The 14,112-nt window shown below is 39.6% G+C and overlaps 1 pseudogene; it reads left to right on the forward strand.

Annotated features, from left to right (window-relative positions):
• The first annotated feature begins 13,088 nt into the window (after positions 1 to 13,088).
• Positions 13,089 to 13,185, forward strand: LOC122118465 (annotated as a pseudogene).
• Positions 13,186 to 14,112: the final 927 nt, after the last annotated feature.

A 14,112-nucleotide genomic window follows, 5' to 3' on the forward strand; every position in this document is an offset into this window, starting at 1 on the left:
CACCATACTCAATAAAATACACAATACATCCATGAATAAGACACAAAATAGAAAGAATAACTACACTGAATGCAAGATGCATACCACACTTGTAGGTAAAGGGAGATCCTATGTTTAAAAAAGTCGTGCTTGTTATTTTGTCCACTGCTGGGTCTTCAAATCAGGCCTTGATCCAGACCTGACATTCTAGTCTTCAAGATGGTGAGATTTCCCTTACCCCAAAGTGCAACAATGCTACCCAGACCTCAGTTCAAATCCCAGCACTGACAAAAGATTCATTCTCTTGTCAGAAGCCAGTCGTTGAACATGTTTTCCTCTCCTGTGTAAGTCCTGGTCTTCCACTAGGATGTAGAATGCATAGGCAACCCTATAACTATAGGAACAGGTTGTCATCCATGTCAGCACAGTTATACCTGTCACCATACTGAGTAAAATACACAACAACTCCATGAATTAGACACAAATTAAGGAGAAGTGCACCGAATGCAAGATGCTGTCCACACATGTACGTAAATATAGATCCTATGCTTAAATTATGAATTTATGACTATCCGGACCTTCCTGGGACTCGATGTCAGGTCCTGGGAATTGCCTATCTCCTTCGTTGCTCACAGGCTGGTGTCCTCACCTTGACCCTTTCCTCAATTGGGCCTGATAGGCTCTGAGTTCAAATACCAACACTGCCAAAAGATGAATCCTGATGTGAGAAGCCCATCGATTCACCTTTTTTCCTGTCCTGTGAAAGTCCTGGGTCTCAGCTTGGATGGAGAATGCATAGGAAACCCTATAGCCAGGGCAATAGGTTGTTATATCTGTTACCTTACTCAGTAAAATACACAATACTTACATAAGACAGAAAAGCAGGACAAAAAGTACTCCAAAAGCAAGATGCTGTCCATACATATATGTAAATATAGATCCTATGTTTAAATTATTAATTTATGACTATCGTAGCACATCCTGGGGATCAATGTCAGATCCTGGGAATGGCCTAACTCCGTTGTTGCTCACAGGCTGCTGTGATCACCTTGAACTATTCACCAATTGGTCCTGCTAAGCCCTAAGTTCAGATTCCAGCACTCCCAACAATTGGATCATGCAGGAAGAAGCCAAGTGTTAAACTTTTTTTTCCTTTTCTCTGAGAGTCCTGGTGTCAGGCATGATGGAGAACACGTCTACAAATTTAGATTACATGTAATAGGATGTCATCAATGTAATAAAGGGAATGGGTGTCATCATAGTAAAATCAATGGTAAATAAATGAATAAAACAAAAAATACAAGGAACAACCACACCAAACGTGTATGGACTGAACATCCATAGGTAAGTACAAATCCTGTATTTACAATGTATATAAATAGTATGTTTTCCAAGGCTGGGGCTTGAATTTTGGCTTAGAGCACAGGCCTGACTTTCTTATGTTCAAGTACAGTGAGCTTCCACTTCTTCCACAGTGCTGCAGATTTACCCAGAGTTCAAATCCAAAGCCTGGCAGAATAAAGGGGGTGAATTGCAAGCCAGGGAGCTAATCTCTTTCAATTATTTTTTGCTCAGCAGGGAGCTTGAACTCAGGTTGTAACTCTGCCTCAGCTTCGATCACCTTATGTTGAGGTGCGGCCACTGGACCCACAGTAGATCCTGCGATCCTATACCCCCAGGCCTTTTGTGGCAAAAATGTACAGAAAAAAATGCAGCGAGATGGCCTTTTTATGTTTTCTTCCTTTGCACGGTGACCCTCCTGGGTCTCAATGACACTGTTGCAAAGGGCACTTCACCTTGCATTGCTGAAGGTTGTCAGACTATTGAAGAAGTCATAGGTCCACATGGCAATGTAGGCCTTGATTTCGAATCCCAGTCCTGACACCAATCAATGGCAGAAGATACTAAGAGACTCGTTCCCATCCATGGGAATAACAAGGTAATATTATCAATGTCACAGTTGAATGAGTTGATGGTGTATGATGCTCCTATAAAATTAGACAGCATCATTTCAGGAGACTGATTTTATTTAATATTTATGAAGCGTTAAAAGAATACTGTTACAGAATGCAATAATTTCAGGATATTGATTGATTTACTTAATAGTTTGTTAAGAATGCAAACAATAACATTAATTACATGGAGGCATTATAAATACCTAAGAATTGGTAGGAGTGTAGCCTATATAACTGAATAATGTATAGACATCTCTGACACTCTATAACGATATATATTTATTTGTGTACTACCATCTGCACGTCAATCTGTTCTTATTTTGTCAACCGCTGGGGCTCGATCTCAGGTACTTGGAACTGCCTGTCAGCTCAATTTGCCCCAGGATGGCAGGCTGACACTCACCCATTCATGAATTGGGCCTTGTAGGCTGTGAGTTCAGATGCCAGCACTCCCAAAAAATGAATCGTGTAGTAAGAAGCTGATGGTGACACATGTTTTCCATTTCTGTGAAAGTTCTGGGTGTCAGGAAGGATGTGCAATACATATGCAAACCTTTATCCTATGTAATCAATGTAACCACTGTTCTATGTGTCATAATAGTCAATAAAATGAGTAGTCAATACATGAATAAAACAAAAAATAAAATAAATAACTACACTGAATGCAATATGGAATCAACATATGTATATAAATCATATATTTAAAATGTGCACAAATAGGGTGTTTTCTACTGGTGGGCATCGATTTCAGGCCTAAGGAACAGACTTGAATTTCTTGAATTCAAGGAGGCAAGCTTCCCCTTCCCACACAGTGCAACAGCAGGGTTACCTAGACCATGAGTTCAAATCCCAGTCCTGGCAGAAAAAAATTGGCATCTCCATGCTATGTGATGCCCAATTCGTAGGTATTTCATTTGACCTCCATTTAATGAATGTGATTGTTTAAATGCTTCATAAAGTATTAATTAATACTGACCAGTGTCTTATAATGTAATTGTGTATAATTTTATCCTCAAGTCATTCAAGTACTGCCCATTTAATCATGACATACATCACATTCCTTTGGTAATCACATGAATAGGAATGAGTTCCATAGGATCTCCTGCCATTTGTTGGTGGCAGGACCAGGATTCAAACTGTGGGCTCCAGCTCCTACCACTTAAACCTGAGGACAGGTAACTCACAGGTCTGTCCAGGAACATCAGCAAAACCAATGATTAGCCAGGCATCAGTGGCTCTCAGCAGTCTTCCTTAAAACTTACAAGGCTGTGAAAGGAGGATCATGGTCAAAGTCACCCTAGGCAGGAAAGTCCTGTCTAACTTGTGCCAACAAAGCCAGAAGTAAAGCAGTGTGGTTCCAGAGGTCGAGAGCTAGACTTGATCAAAAGCAATTCACAGATTGTGCCCAAATCCTGAGTTCAAGGTCTGGGAACAAACAGACATACACAACAATCTGTGCAGTCATCAGGCTAAAGCAGGTCACTCTCTTGTCCCCAACTGGATTGGACAGAGTTCCCTGGGAAAGGGGCTGCCATCATTTTGACTCCGCCCATTCTGCCTACATCACAGGATTCCAGCCACACCCCCATTGTTTCATGGTTCTTTCTGACCAATGGGATACAAGAATTGTGGCCACGCCCACATTCCATGTTGCCAAGTAGCACCTTGATTCCCTCCGTTTGTTAACATCATTACCAGCAGTTGAGGAAGGTAGAGGTGGCTGAGTGGTGAGCAAGAGACTTGAGGCCTAGGAGGAGAGGCCTTCCTCAGGCCCACCATGTACCTGCCTGAGCCCCGGCCCTCTCCCCCCCTTCACATGGAGCAGCATTTCAAACCTGGTGCTGAGGGCTCAGACCCATGGTTTCCTCAGGCAATGGTACAATGGTGTGCCACGAACCAGCTTTGGACCCTGACCTGATCCTGGCTCCCCTGTCCTCTGCTCAGGGCTTGAGTGTCTGTCATGCCTCTGTCATTGCTGCTTGCCCCACCTGGAGCAGCTGCCAATAGCTTCTGCCAGCAACACATGTGAGTGGCTGCCACACAGCCCCGCACCCTGCGACCCCATATCCCCTCCCTTCCAACCTGGACCCTGCCTCCCCTGTGCCCCACAGTCTGGCCCAGGCCCTGGCACAAATGTGCCCCAGGGGTGGGGGTGGGTGTTGACCCGAGGATCCCACCTCCATCCCCAGCAGCTAGTGTCCCAGGAAATGGGGAGATGCAGGATGGGGTGAGGAGTGGGCGCCACAGATCCCCTGGCCTGGAGCAGTGGGAGCCACACAGCCACACATCGGCACCCTTCCTCTCCCTGGTGGGAACCCGGTGGCTTTAGTCATAGGTGTGGAGCAGCATGTCTACACTTGCCTTCTGGGGTCTTTTCCTTTTTTTCTGGGGATGGGAGGTGTTGGATGCAGAAGATAGAAACCCTTGCTGTGTGAGCCCTTGTCTTCTGTGTTCAGCCAACCTTTCACCTGAAGACAGCCAGAGAGAGACAGAGAGAGACAGACAGAGAGACAGATCATCTTTTTCTTTGTACAGCCTGACTGTGCTCAGGTGAGTGATCAGTTGGCAAATTGCAGTTGCTGCATGGATGAGTCATCTGTCACCGGTCTGGATGTGTGTGAGTGTGTGTGTGTGCGTGTGTGTGTGTGTGTGTGTGTGTGTGTGTGTAGAAGTGGGTTGTAACAAGGAGGCTGAATGCTTTGGTACCTTCTACCTGCTACCTGCTATCTATGTATGGGCTTCACAGCTGAGGTCTTGGGGCCTGGAAGGGTGAGAGGCTTGAAGGGGACACAGCACTGTAAAATTACAAGAACAAGGGATCTGTGTGCAATGGAGCTGTGTACTCCCTTGGGCCTGGATGGTGGCAGTGGGAGCTTGGGAGGACCTGGGAGTGCGGCCTGCAGGGGATGGCTTCCCAAGGGGACAGAGAATATGACCAACACTTAGCAAGGCTATGAGTTCTGCCAGTATGGAACACAACAGCATAGGTCAGACTCTGGGTCTTCTCATCATGACGCCTGATGGGCGAGGCCAACCCTATTTTAAATCTTGAGCTGTGATCTTCAGATCTCAGCCCCCTGAGTACCTAGGATTATAGGCATGAGCCTCTGGCACTGGAACTCTGGTTCTTTTTGCTATATTAGGGTTTGACCTCAAGGCCTTAGGCTTGCCAGTCAGATCTTCTACCATGCAAGTCAAGCTTTTTTGTCTTGGGCATTTCTGAGATGGAGAATTAATATATGCTCAGCCTGGCCTGGATCATGGTCCTCCTATCTGTGACAGGCATGAGCCACCAGCCCCGGTCTTCTGTAGTTTGGATGGTAGACATGTAGCACCATGCTCAGTCATTGGTTTAGATGGATTGTCCCAAACTCAGTCCACGGCAGCCGATTCTTGACCAGAGGTGAAGCTCTGGGTTGGGCCTCAACCATTGTACTTTAATCTACTCATGGGACAGTTGTAAGGAAACAAATGATGAATACAGGGGGATCTCTGCAGCAGGGACAGGCACAGAGGGAGGGTCCATCTGATACTGTTCTTGGCAATTCTGTGAGCATATGAAAGGAAGATACCCGGAAAGATCTCAGATGGTGTGTGTAATTAATGGTGCAACAGGTATGGGATTATTGCCTATCTCCATGAGTAACGGGATTCTTCACTTTGTTCAGTTTTGAAGCTGGGGAAACTGAGGCACAGAGAAGCCGGGTGACCTATTAATGACGCCCAGCTGACAGGAAGCTCAGCCTGAGTTCTCTGCTATGCTCCCTAGGACAATGGGTGCTATTCAGTCCACTTCTTGTGGTGGGAAGTCCACTTCTTTTCAGTCATGGGGCTTCAACTTTGGGCCTGGGGCAGCTCCCCGAGCTACTCAGCTAAAAGCTAGCACTCTACCACTTTAGTCACAGCACCACTTCCAGTTTTCTGGTGGTTCTTTGGAGATAAGAGTCTCACAATTGTTCATGCCTGGGCTGGCTATAAAAGATCATCTTCATATCTCAGCCTCCATTGTACTTAGGATTATAGGCCTGAACCACCGTCACCTGGCTTAAGTGTAATTCTGACTGTCTTTCTTTCTCTTTCTCTCTCAGGAACTGATTCAATGGGTGCTAGAGGAGGTGGCCCAGCATCCCCATGTGGTTGGAACCAAGATGGCCCTCTCATTCTGGAGGTAAGCTTTGGGTCAGAAGCTGTCTCGCTCAGTCTGTTGTACCAGCTCCATGAGGTAAGTCCTTCTGTACCCTGGCTACACTGTGACAGTTATCCATTGTCCATCTAGCCTTACTAGACTGAGTACTGTGTTCAATGCTCTTTTCTAAAAAAAAATTTCTGGCTAAAATTATGACACATACTTACAGAATGAAAATGTAATGCCATATTAAGAAAGTCATTTAGGGTTCTGGGAATGTGGCTTCATAATATGGTGATTGCCTAGCATGCATGAAACCCTGGGTTCAATTCCTCAGCACCCAAAACTGAAAAGGAAACACTGGAAGTGGTCCTGTGCCTCAACTGGTGGAGGGTTAGCCTTGAGGAAAAAAAAAAAGCTGAGGAATAATTCCCAAGTGCTGAGTTTCAGCCCCAGGACTGCCAAAACAACAACAGCAACAACAACAACAATGAACATTTAGATAGTAAATGCAAAATACAGAACCCATACCTGGAATATATAATTGCTCTTTCCATACTGATACCTGACAATAGTCCCTAATTCATGTACTTTACCTATGTTAGGATACTGCGTTGAAAAAATGTTTTGTTCATTAGGTCACAGCAATTAATGCCAGGAATGTGCTTAGATGTCAGGTGAAGATTAATTCTGGAAATTCAAAGATTCCAAGCTTTTGAGTAGGGTCACTGCTAATCACAATGAGAAGGATAATCTAAGTGAGATTTGGAAACTATTTTGGCCAGTCATCGCACCAATAAAGCAGAGGCTAATTATCAGTTGTGACAAAAGTGAAAGAATAACTCCAGATGGAATGAAAAAATGATAGTAACTAAGGTATAGCAAAAACCGTTCTAGGGAACCATTTTTGGTTATTGAAGAACGAGTTATGAACTAAGCATATGCCTCATTGCCTTTAGCATTCAAAATTTCCTATGCTAGTTCTTAATCTCTGTGTGATAAATGTATCTCCTTCTATGCTGTTCTTTTATACCTGATCTCCTTTGCTTTCTAAAAATATGTCTTTCTATATTTCTTTATGAACATTTCCTGATACTAAATACACCTACAAAGAGGAAAGAGGATGTTAATTTAAGAGTCCAATAGCTCATGAGTCATTAATGTAACAAAATGGAAAAAGGGGGCATATTTATTGCTACCTCAATTATTCTGAAAAGCTGTCACAACATTTGGTTCAGATTTCTTTCATTCTTTGTCTACATAGTGACATAAAATGCATATAAATGCAAATATGAGCCGGGTGCTGGTGGCTCATGCCTGTAATCCTAGCTACTCAGGAGGTTGAGACCAGAGGATTGTGTTTCAAAGCCAGCCTGGTCAGGAAAGTCCATGAAACACTTATCTTCAATTAAGTCCAGAAATCCGGAAGTGGTCCTGTAGCTAAAGTGGTAGAGTGCTCAAGTTGTGCTGAAGAGCTGAGAGACAGTGCCCAGGATCAATGTTCAATCCCCACAACCAACAAAAAAGTGCAAATATGGCTTTAAGTTTCCCCCAAAGGAATGATGAAGTCAATAGTAATCGTCCCAAATGATTTAGTGGTGCACCTACTTTTGCTGAGTTATTTGTTATGTTTTTTTTGCTAAACATATTCTTTTCTTTAAAAATTGTCAATATTAGCTTTATAATAAACTTCATCAAATATTTTTTGGTTCAAAAGAGAAGTACATCCAATTGATATCACTTAGTTTTCTTGCTGTGTTAGTTCAAAGCCAACCCAGGCAAGAGAGTCTGTCAAACTCTTATCTGTAATTAAACACCAAAAAAGACAGAAATGGAATTTTGGCTCAAGTAGTGGAGTACTAGCGTTGGGCCAGGTGGGAAAGAAAGACAACTCTTCAGGGACAGGGGCAAGTCTCTTAAGTTCAAGCCCCAGAACCAGCACAAACTAAACAAACAAGCAAACAAAACAAACCCTGGGTATTTCTTTGGGACTCTCCTTAAAATAATGGTTGTCTGGGAAGAGGCTGCTTTTGCTGATCATACTCACTGGATCCTGCTATTTTGGAATCCTTATTGCTATGGAAAACTCAGGACCAGACTAAAGGAATTGATAACTGATTCCTGCAACAATAGAATCATCTCAGGAGTGAAACATCCATCCATAAGACACTTAAAATGTCCATATCTTTGCTTCTTTGCAGTAGAACACTTTTAAAACAAAGTTACTTCCTTTTGTTCTATGCTGGCCTTCAAATGGCATATTGTTTCCTTTTGTAATACTCTCAGACAGAAGTTTACAGAGGAGGTTTATATGAGTAAAGGACACACTCAAAAAATCAGGGACAGAGTTTCCTTCCAGCCTAGGATTCTTTTCTTATACAGCAAAGAAGAAAGCAATAGTTAACTTCAACTTTGTCATTTCTCTATGTTCAATTCCTCTCCTGGGATCAGTTTCCACATCCATTAACAGTTACTTCCAGTAACAATTTATGGTGCTGCTCCAGAAAAAAAATGAATGTTTTCTGGCTTTATTGATATAGCACAAGGACACTTTTGGACATGAGGTAACACGTGTTTCAGAGACAACTTAGTAAAGAGAAATGAAATTTAAATTGCTTATAAATACATTACCCATGAGAACATTTTGTTCAAACTTCTTATGTGCTCTGTAAATTAAGGTGAATTTTAAATGGGAAGAAGGTTCTCAGATCTTTTATTGTGAGTCTATGTGCTGTGCATTAATTTCCCAAGTGTACATGAGTTAACAGTAAGAGAAACAATAGCAATTATAGGAGAAAAAGAAGTTCTTTGTTTATGTATAAGTGTTCAATACAATATAGAAGACGCTACAAATAAGAAAACATTGAAACAATAAAGCCAAGTCCAGTATGTAGATTTATTGGAGTGAAATAGCGAAAGCATTATTCCTAAGTGGAACATGAAGCATGAGGCCACTCCCTTTCTAAATCACGCTTGCTAATCATGTAAATGTGCAAAAAGGAGAATGGAAGAATGATTCTGTTTCCAATGCAAGTCAGATATGGGAGAATAGACTTAACTGGAAAAAAAGAGTCCATCTTGAGAGAACAGGAATTATAATAGGAATGAACCTGGTGGCTAAGATCACACATCTTTTTCATTCCTTTTCTTATATTCTTTTGTTGTTCTTCTTGTTGTTGTTGTTGTTATTGTTCGTGGCACCTGAAATATGGGACAGGGCGCTGTCCCTCTGAAACACAGCTCAAGGCTAGTGCTCTTCCACTTGAGCCACAGTGCCACTTCCAGTTTTCTTGTAATTATTGGAGAAAAGAGTCTCCAGGACTTTCCTACCCATGCTGGCTTTAAACCCCAATCCTCAGATCTCACAACAACTTGGTTTATGATCACATTTCTAACAGTGAACACTCAGGATATGTAATGTATATGTTCATCTACCTTTATATGAATTCTTGAGTCAAAAATCTGGGCTACAGGTTAGACTTTACACTCACAAAAGTGTTTGAAGTTTGAAAGTTGATACTCCTGGAAAAATAAAACCTAAGAATGTAAAGGAGTCTGGGAAGTTCAATTTACATCCAGCTTGGACAGTATAGGCTTTGAGACACTACATATAATTAACCAGCCAAAAGCTGGAATACCAGTCACGAGCAAGATTGCTGAATAACAGCTTTAGGTTTTTGCATACATACATACAAACATACATATACACACAGAGGCACTTATAGGTGCACACAAAAATACACAAATGAAACAACTCTCAGAATATGTAGAAAAGTTAGAAAACTATAGAAAATAGGTCCTGAGTACGACTAGAATCAAGTGATAATTTTTAATATTAGAAAGCCCTCAAGTGAACTTTCCCCCAAAGTTGAGAATATTACATAGGTAGGGACCAGAGATGTAAGAGAGTCAAGTAATCATTATTAATTGGATAGGATCCTTGGTGGAATGAATCAGGGAACCTTGCAGGTGCATCTGAAAATGCTCATATCCTGTGTCAAATGTAAAAACATCTTTGAAAATAGTACATAAACAGTCTGAGCAGTCTAGTGGATAAGATCATAGGAGAAGTTCAAAATTGCTAGTCTGTTTCTAGATTAAATAAACTATGGCAGGGCAATGTGATACAAGCCTGGAATTCTAGCACTCAGACAGGAGATTAGATAGTGGAATTACATAACGATACCTTCCCTGGACCAGGTAGAATAATTTTGTCTCAGTATTACAAGCCAAACAACAAGAAAGAACACACAGTTCAGAGTTTGGGCTAATTTTGTCATTATGTTTTTAGAAGTCAAGTTTCAGAATGAATGCAACTCATATATATCCTCACTTGCGTTTTAAATGCTCTCATCATTACAGAACATTCCTAGATGCAAAATAGCTCATGATTCCGATCCAAAAATTTGCAAAAGTAAATAAGCATCATTCTGTTGGATTCCAAATAAATGTTGAAGGATTACAAAAGCTTATGTCTGGAGAAATAGCAAAGATCGTCTAATGTAGGACTTTGTAGACCTTGTTAAATTAGAATTTAGGTTTAAAATATATTTTTTGGTTTTATTTGTAATTTCATATTCCACAGGATACTACAAAATTCTTTTTAAGGAGAGGGATAAATTGAAAAATTCACAAATGATTCTGGCATTCTATTTGCTTAGATATTCTTTCAAGAGTGTTATAATTAGAACATAGTTATTAGATAATTCCCACAGGTCATGTACACCATGTTAATGTGAATAATCTACACAGAGTTGCCAACAAATGGATGACATTAATTTATATATTTAGAAAAAACAATTTTTAAGGGTTTGGTTTAATATGGTATGAAGAGAGTAATTGTGTGACATCTTCTTTCTTCTACCTATATGTAACACAGGAAGCCATTTCCTTATTTACGTGCCTCTGTATACATGGAGAAAAATGCTAGGTTTGGTGTTTGTTTTCAATTTAGTTTTTGTTTTATTGGTTCGTCCTAGAGCTTGAACTGTTGGCCTGGACAGAGTCTCTGGGCCTGTTTATGTTCAAAGCTCGTGCCCTACCACTTCAACCTCAGTGCCATTTGAGTCTGTCTTTTGTGGAGAAGTTTTTTGGAGATAAGATTCTAAGAAACCTTCCTGTCTGGGTGGGCTTTGAACCATAATTTTCCTATCTTAGCATCCTGAATATCTATGATAGCTAAAAAAGTATAAATATAAATAATATTTGTACGTGTTGTGATCCCAAGAATACCAGTGGTGGAAAAATAATGCAGCTCAGTTTATTGTGGTGTTCTTTTCAGAACAAGGAGGGCGTCATATTAGCAGAGGTGTAGTATTTTGTCAAAATAGAGATAAGGTATTCATGATGTGAATTAAGTAATTTTAAAGTGCCCCTTACAAGTTTGAAACTGTTAGCCTATGATGACTTTATGGCATAAATCTTGGGATTAATGGTCATAGAAATAATAGCTTTCTCTGATAAACAATTGCTAAGTTCCCTTGCATTTCACACTTGCTTACTGCTAATTCCTGCATCTCAAGGAATTGGGGCCCTGAAATATAGGAAATGACAAATTGAGATGGGTCTTCAATTACTTTGTGTTGACATGTTGCGTGGGCCTTGGTAAGAAGTCTTGCCCTTGTTATCTGATGATGCAGGTACCTGGGACCTGGGATCCTATGACCCATGGGTCCTGCAGAAGAATAATATGCTTTAGGCATCTTAGCAAAATTTGTGCATAATCAGTAGGAATGCTTCAGAAATATGGAGAAAAAGTTTGGAACTAGCGAGTTAAAACAATAAACAGAGCAGCAGAGTAAAATTCATTATAGATTAGAGGAAAACATTTTTTTTACCATGTGAATTCAGAAGACCCAGAACAGTTAGAATGTATCACAAGTTTATACTAAAGACATTGCATTGATACTTTTTTATATTCTAATATATTTTTTAAACCTAATTGTTTATATTTCAATCCAATTTATTTGAATAAATATCAATTTATTTGTCAAATTATCAACTAATTCTAGTAAGTTTCATTGTGTGAAATATAAAATCAGCACATATAAATATAAAATATATAACTATATTTAATATAATTAAAAGGCACACGTTTTGCATTGTTCTGTTGTAGTTACTGTATCAAAGGCAACTCTGTTTTAAAGTATTATTCCATTATCTCTGCCTCAGTGTTTGATAGAGTTAGACCTAAAGCTTTACCATTTGTAGATTTACAGCATGTAGGCAAGGGGAAACACTGTGATTAAAACATTATCAATTTAATGCCTAATAATGAGGAGAAACATATGGACTTCTCCTGCAACTATGAAAATATTTGGTGATAAAAAGGCAGTAGTGTAAGTTCCTGCCTGGTTGGATGGTAGACAATCCAGGACATTAAGTAATCATGCATATGAACAATTTTTTCACCTTCTTGGCTTTAGTTACTGTTGAAATGGAAGGTATAATAAAAATTATATTTTGATAAAATACCTTCTAGTCTGAACAGTTCTGTTTGAACTGTTCATCTCTCTATCATCCCTTGTAACCAAGATTAGTTTTGTTCAAGTAAGACAATTTACGTTTTCAGGGTAAGATATTCTGATTGGTCTATTCCCACATGGAAGAAGGGTAAAGGCTCAGGTAGACATTTGTACCAGTAACACCTCATTTGGGAAAATGTCAGCTGAACAAGTTTAGAAGTAGCTCTTAAGCAATGCTTACTTTGAATTCATTAGGTCCACAAAGCTAATTCAGTTGGATAAATAAGTACTTGAAAAAGCCATCACCTTTAGACCTATCTATAAATAATTGAGAGTACGATAAAATTCCAAATAAAAAGACTTGATAGTCATTGACAAAAAAAATTTGCAAATGTGAACAATCGACTGATCAATATAATTTTTCCAATATTCACAGAATTTTAGGGAAATAAGATCGATAGCATTGTTAGGAACAAGAAGGTTTCCTTGTTACAAGTAGGCACCCATAGATATAAGCCTGTATAAAGATTGCATCATTAACAACTTAAATTTAGAGGATACTACATGCATCAGCAGCACGTATACTCAAATTACAATACAGAGATTAACATGGCACTTGCAAAAGGATAATATGAAAATTTGAGAAGTATTCCATATTTTTCATTCTTCAGATGCAAGAAATGAAAAAGTTATTAAAAGGTTGATTACAAAATTACAAGTGTAACAATACACGTAATTCATATAATTAAATTTAGTTTGACATCAGTGTATTAAATCTTCAGCTCAGAAAGGCGTTTACATAGCATAAAATTTACAAAACTTCAAATTAGACAACATTGTCATTTTATCCCAAAGAAAAATAAAGACCTAGAAAAAATAAGGAATCAAACTGTTTTTATATGGAATGCAATAGGAAAGGACACATTAATTAACCTATATGTTATAAAGTAATGTAGAATTCAAAGTATATCTAGGAGAAAATAAAATAAATTATGAACATTATGCAAACATAGAATATAGAATATTTTAAAATATACTTTTTCAGACAAGCACCAGAAATATTTTACTTTCTGTACTACTCATTTCAACAGGTAAGTTAAAATTATTTCTGATTAAAAAATCACAAACTCTGAAGAAATCATTATACATGTATACAAAAACTATTGAATACATTTTGACATCCAATGCAGGCAATTCATTTGGAAGAATTCCACGGAATCCATGAATTTTTACAGTAAAATATTGGTGTTGCCGGGCACTGGTGGCTCATGCCTATAATCCTAGCTACACAGGAGGCTGAGATCTGAGAATCATTGTTCAAAGCCAGCCTGGAAAGGGAAGTCTGTGGTACTCTTATCTCCAATAAACCACTAGAAAACTGGAAGTGGAGCTGTGGCTCAAGTGGTAGAGTGCTCACCTTGAGCTGAAGAGCAGAGGGATAGCTCCCAGGCCCAGAGTTCAAGCCCCATGACAGACCAAAAAAAAAAAAAAAAGATATTGCTCTTATTTGTTTTGTGAAAATATTTTGTAGGGACACAAAAGATGGACTTGCATTTTTGAAATTTAAGAAACTTAACCCGAACATTAG

This window comes from Dipodomys spectabilis, unplaced genomic scaffold (genome assembly GCF_019054845.1).
Source record: "Dipodomys spectabilis isolate Male_0828 unplaced genomic scaffold, ASM1905484v1 ptg000152l, whole genome shotgun sequence".
NCBI lineage: Eukaryota > Metazoa > Chordata > Mammalia > Rodentia > Heteromyidae > Dipodomys > Dipodomys spectabilis.